A 6,917-nucleotide genomic window follows, 5' to 3' on the forward strand; every position below is an offset into this window, starting at 1 on the left:
GCAATAGAGCCTCCATGGTTTTTTTTTTTAAGATTTTATTTATTTATTTGACAGAAATCACAAGTAGGCAGAGAGGCAGGCAGAGAGAGAGAGAGGAGGAAGCAGGCTCCCCGCTGAGCAGAGAGCCTGGCGTGGGGCTTGATCCCAGGACCCTGGGATCATGACCTGAGCTGAAGGCAGAGGCTTTAACCCACTGAACCACCCAGGCACCCCAAACCTAATAGAGCCCCATGTTAACTGTTGGATGTTGGTGAGAAGCATATGGGTGTCTACTATTATTTCTACTTGTATATCTGAAAAGAGCATTTTTCTTAATGTTTTCAAAGGCTGAGTTGAGTCATCGTCGGTCACTGCTGCCTCCGGAATACAGCCCAGATCTCTTAGCCTAGCAAATAAGGACAATCTGTAGTGACTTCTTTTCAGGCAGTCTCTTGCTCTAATGTCTTGATGTATTCAATGCTCCCGTTAAATTGGTCCCAACGTCTGTTTCCACATTTGCCCTGTGCTTTCCCACGTGGGTGCCTCTGCGAATGCTTCCCCTTCTTTTAACGCCCGGCACAATATTCCCCCTACACAGCATCTCCTTTCCTTACTTGCCTTGAAGTAATGCTCCCTCCACAGGACTCATAGGATTTGCGGTGATATTTGTTGTCTCGCCTTAAGTCATTTGTGTTCTTCACATATGATAGCCGCTACAGGGCGAGTTCCTCCAGCATGTGACCTGTAGATCTGTGTCTGTCATCTGCAGTTCCCGCATGCCGGTAGCACACAGCCTGGCCTATTCACATGTAACAAATGTTTATTGAGCATCTGCTAGAACATCTCCAGGCCTGAGCCAGGTGTTAGGGACAGGATAGTGAATGTACAAATAGGTTCTCGTTCCTCGTGGAATATAGAGGATCTTGGGAACACCCAGGTATTGAGCAGGAAACACAGAAAAGAGTATATATAGTATTTTCATAGAGAAAAGATGTAATCCTATACATACATACAGTAATGTGGAGGGCAGGTGAGGTGCGATCAAAGAATTAACAGGTGTGACCCGTTTCAAACAGGGATGAACTTTCTCTAAGATCTGGGGACTGGGGAGGAGTTAGAGAAGGAAAGAATGAATGGAGATAATAATTAAAAAAAAAAAAAAAGATTATTGGAGACAGAGAACATGAGACAGGGATGGTCAGAGGGAGAAGCAGACTTCCTCCTGAGCAGGGAGCCTGATGCAGGACTTGATCCCAGGACTTCAGGGTCATGACCTGAGCTAAAAGCAGTCGATCAACCAAATGAGCCATCCAGGCACACAGGATAGTCATTTTTTTTTAAAAAAGACTTTTCTGTTTAAGTAATCTCTACACTCAGTGTAGGTCTCGAACTCAGAACCCTGAGATCAAGAGTCTCACACCCCTCCCCTGAGCCACTGACTGGCCCCAAAGATGGTCACTCTTGTGGGAAGGTCCGAGGAGGAGAGGAGAGGCGGTGACTGAGGTGGAGGGATGAAGGGCCGGGGGCACAGGCCTCCAGAGTGGTGTGGGTTCTATTCCAAGTGTAATCGGAGTGATTAGGGGTTAAAATGACCCCAATTTTTGTTATTGTCACTAGAGTCACAAGAGGGGAAAAGAACCAGCAGTTGGGGACCACGTGCAGCTTTCTACAAGAGATGCAGAGTCTGGATTGAATGTGGCGGCAGGTGCACACGTTCCAGAGGCTCACTGTGAGCAGGAGGAGGAAACCAGATCCGAGGGAGAAGCGGGCCTGAGAGGCACTTGGCTGTGACGAGCCCATCCCAGGCTTCCGCCCTTTACGCAAGGTGGCTGGGGGCACTCGCAGCACAGCACAGTCCATTGTTGCTTCCAGGCTGCATCCAAGAAGGTGGCCCAGCCTGAGGCATTTCCTTGGGGGTGAGGGCGATTCCCAGAGGGAGACAGGCTCAGTGGAGAGCCAGGAGGCACTGATGATGTCAGCAGCTGGGTTGAGTACCTGCTCCTAAAGAGGGCGTTTCCAGGGCACCCACAACAGGAAACCATTCCCCCTATAGGTCAGGCTTACATTATGTGGTTCCCTCAACCCACAGGAAAGGCAAGGCAGGCTGGACCCCTGACAGATACTGCCCTTGGTGGTAAGCCTGGACTGGGACTGCCATAGAGCCACGGGGGTCAGAGCCACTCATGCATGCTTTGTCCAAACGATGCTTAAAGCCTTCTAGTTTCAGGGCTGCACTGAGCGTGGAAAAGAGGAATGAATGGTTCTCTCTGTGGTTACCAAGGAATGGTCTGCCTGGCTGTCTCACTTTCCCCGGAGCAAGTACTTCGTCTGAGCCAATTGTTCTTCCAATTTAGGTCCAGTTCGTGCAGTAGGCTGATGAAATTCACCGAAAGTAGAAAGACACAAAAGTGAGGCGGGAACTGCCAGGATATCGGAACAGGACTTTAACAGAACTTCCCGGGAGGTCATTCAGCCCTCTACTCTGGGGTGACCAAGGGGAACGGTCGGTCCTAGAAAGGAAGACCACATTGTGTATCTATTTGGTAGACAGTCCCACAGGGAATAATTGTATACTTAAAAAATGGGACCTGCCTACTATCTGGGAAAATCTCTAACCCCCCAGCAGGAGGCGGCATTGGCTCACTGAGGCTTTGTAAGAGTGATGCGTTACTCTGCCTCGGGACCCTGATCACTGGGGTCCTTGTTCTGCTTGTGCGAAGGGAATGCGATCTTGGGGGGATTTACTTAAACCTCTCAACAGTTTCCTAATGACCATGTGAACAGCGTTTATTTCTCAAGGTTTTGAGGGACGGATTAAATGAAAATGCACGAATGAAATCTGTCATAGAGTAAATGATCAGTCCATGCTACCTGTAATTATTAATTATTCAAGACTATCTTTGAAGCACAGCAGAGCTAACCCAAGTGGGGCCCAAGACTTCCTTGGGAATATTAGACATGCCATAGAGAAGCCTAGAAATACTGGGACTTCATACGATGCAGGAGTGTGTTAATACAGTGAAGCTTTATTGAAGTTTTTTTTTAAGCTTTTACATGATTTTTAAAAAATTTATTTATTCATTTATTTAAAAGAGAGAGAGAGCACGAGCAGGGGTGGGGAGGGGTTAGAGAGAGAAGAAATAGATTTCCTGCTGAGCAGGGAGCCCGGCGTGGGACTGGATCCTGAGACCCCAAGATTATGACCTGAGTCAAAGGCAGATGCTTAACTGACTGAGCCCGCTGGGTGCCCCACAACTTTTACTGATTGTTAAGCACACTCACAAATATAATTGCATTTATTCCTTGTCACAATCCCAGCTGCTTTATGCCCCCTTTTACAGATGGAGAAACAGACTTGAACAAGTAGGTAATTTGTAAGGGCAAAGGCCCACAGCTGAGGCAGGCTGTCCTTTGTACCATAGGTGCCATAAAAACTCTTCTCTTCTTAATAACATAAACAACCCAAACAGTTACAGCTGGTGTCATCAACAAAACATGGCATTTGTTTTCATTTTGATAACAGAAAATAAACATAGCTTCTTCTATTTTTTTTTAAGATTTTATTTATTTATTTGACAGAGAGAAATCACAAGTAGATGGAGAGGCAGGCAGAGAGAGAGAGGGAAGCAGCTCCCTGCTGAGCAGAGAGTCCGATGCGGGACCCGATCCCAGGACCCTGAGATCATGACCTGAGCCAAAGGCAGCGGCTTAACCCACTGAGCCACCCAGGCGCCCAGCTTCTTCTATTTTTAAAAAGTATCATCAGCCTGGTCCCGCCTGTTACTCCCAGGAAAGATACCATTTTTGCCATCCCTCCAATTTATGATAAATTATTAAAAGATTATTCAATACTGCTTCTCCCCTCACTAACTTAACTCTAATATGAAACGACTAAAGAAACTGTGTAATAATTAGGATTTGGTTTATTTGCAAGTGAAAGACTTCATTTATGTTGGCTTAAACACATTAGAATTTATTCTCACATATAAAAGAGATCCAGAGGTAGGCAGGCAGCTCAGAATTGGTAGAGTAGCTCATTGAAGTCTTCAGAGACTCACTCTGACTGACTCTTTCTCCTCTGCTGTTGATATTACCTTTTGCCTCAAGGTGGCAGCCAAAGCTCCAGCCATCACAACTGCATTCTGGGCAGCAAGAAGAGGGAAGGAGGGAAAAAAGGGTTCCCTTCCAAGGAGCAGTTTTTGGATGTCCCACACAATATGTCTGCTTACTTGTCTGTTAATGAAGAAGCAATGGGAAATGATTGTACATGTGATTCAAGTTTTCTTTCTCGGCTACTCAATTCACTGCCATCTTGGACAAGTCATATCCATGCTCTGTTTTCTTTCAAATACAAACCCCTATTATATTCATTATGAAATATATAAAAGGTTCAGAAATGGGGGGGTGCCTGGGTGGCTCAGTGGGTTAAAGCCTCTGCCTTTGGCTCAGGTCATGATCCCAGGGTCCTGGGATGGAGTCCCGCATTGGGCTCTCTGCTCAGCAAGGAGCCTGCTTCCTTCTCTCTCTCTGCCTGCCTCTCTGCCTACTTGTGATCTCTCTGTCAAATTAATTAATTAAAAAAAAGAATTAAAAAATAAAGGTTCAGAAATGTAAATACAGAAAATGAAAACTCCCCATAATCACACCTTTCAGAGATGACTGTTCTTAACATTTTGATATATATTTTTCTACTACCCCATGGGATTTTTAAAAATAATTAAAACTTTTTACTTTATTTTTTACATTTTTTTTAGAAGATTTTGTTTATTTAACTGACACAGAGAGACACGGCAAGAGAGGGAACACAAGCAGGGGGAGTAGGAGAGGGAGAAGCAGTCTTCCGCTGAGCAGGGAGCTCGATGCAGGGCTTGATCCCAGGACCCCGGGATCATGACCTGAGCCAAAGGCAGATGCTTAATGACTGAGCCACCCAGGAGCCCCGATAATTAAAAATGCTTAAAGATGAAATATTTGACACCTCTACTTACTAGTTTTCCAGGGCTACTGTAACAAAGGACCACAGACTTGGGGGCTTAAATAATGAAAATTTATTTTCTTACAATTCCGGAGGCTAGAAGTTTGAGATCAAGTGCAGGTATGGACAGGACTGGCTTCTTCTGAAATCTCCCTTTCACTTTTAAGATGGTCCTTTTCTCTGTGCCCATGTCCCAATGTCCTCTTAAAAGGACAGCCATACTGGTTTCGAGCCCACCCTAATGACCTCATTTTTCACTTAACCTCTTCACTTTGAAGACACCATCTCCAAATACAGCCACATTCTGAGGCCCTGGAGGTCAGGACTCCAATGTGAGTTTCAAGGGACACAATTTGGCCCCTAACAGACGCTGAATGCTGATACACAGAAGCTGTGAAGCACATTATTAGTAAAGCGAACACCCACCAATCCACCACCCAACAGCCGGTTTCCTACAACTTTATCTGAATCCCATTCCCTTAAATGCTCCCGAAGGTAAGCACTGTCCTAGACCTAATTTTTCAAAAATGACTCTCTCTCGGTCACCTTGCCTGCTAAAGGCTTTGTCTTCTGCAGACGAGAAGTAGTGTTGTGAGGCCCTCTCTCAAGTGGCCCCTTCTCTTGCCTGTTGCCATCTTCACGCTGCAGTGATTTTCACAAGCACAAATCAGGTCACGCCTTGTTTTGTGCTTTTTCCTCAAACACTCTGCAGATGAAAGCAAATCCCTTCAAGGCCCTGTGGGCCCCTCTATCCCTGCTTCATTCCAGCCACATCAGCCGCCTGTGGGCCTTGAGCTCATTCTCCTCTCAGGGTCTTGGCCGTCTTCTTCCTTTTGCCTCGGATGCTCTTCTGAGCCCCTCGCACCGCTGTCCTCTTGTCACATTCGTGCACCTACGCGTCACAGCCTTTCCTGACCACTGTCTCGAGTACCTGTCTTCCCACCTCCCGACTCCCTCGACCTTTGTTCTCCAAGTGCCTGTCACTACCTGTGAGTGTCCTCCCGAGACCTCAGGCTGCAGTGACGCGGGGCCTCCGTTTGTAGTTATCACCACTGGGCCTGACGTAGTCAGCCTGTTCCTGACCTCAGGGTTGTCATGATAGAGTGTGGGAAAATGCAGTTTGACAGGCATGGCACAGGCAGACCAAGTTATTACAGTAAAGGACCATACGGATGCCGGACAGCTGTAACTCTGATCTTTACAATAATGCAGTTGGCCCCAGTAATGACCCCCTCAACCAACCCCTTCTTTGATGTTCCTGAGAGGCAACTGCTTGATTTGCCTACTGAGAATGACGAAGTTCAAATCCCATCAGAAGACTTTGCAGATGTGTCCTTAAATGCCTGGAGCTTTCCCGCTGCTCTTGGATAAAGCAGGGAGCAGGCACAGGGGCCTTCTAGTGGCCGGGTCGTTAGACATGGAGCCTAAAACATCCCAGTGTCAGCCCTCACCAGCTGGACAGTTTTCTGAGCCACACACAGCTGTGGCAGTGTACCTGCAGAGTGGCCCATCCTACTCCAAAAGGTTATAGAGAGAACTGGCAAGATGATGAGTGTGAGTGTTCTTTGTACACCATGAAAGAGCTATACGGTGATCCCCTTTGTGCACTGTTGGATGAACAATGACGAGAAGTATCTGAAGATCGAATCCTATTAATAGGGGAGCAGTTCAATAAGTCACAGTGCAATGACGCACAGTGGAACACCACACGACTGTTAAAAAGGGCGGCTCGGGGCACCTGGCTGGCTCAGTCGGTGAGCATGGGACTCTCAGTCTTGGGGATGAGTTAGAGCCCCATGTTGGGTATACAGGTTACTTAAAATGGGGGAGCTTTTATATAGTGACATAGAAAGATGTCCATGATGTATCATGGGAAAAAAAGGTAAGAATATCTATAGTACTAATTACATATGTATATGCATAAAAAAATCACTTGGAGGACAATATACTTGTCCTTGCAGTG

Source organism: Mustela nivalis (assembly GCF_964662115.1).
Source record: "Mustela nivalis genome assembly, chromosome: 9".
NCBI classification, from domain to species: domain Eukaryota; kingdom Metazoa; phylum Chordata; class Mammalia; order Carnivora; family Mustelidae; genus Mustela; species Mustela nivalis.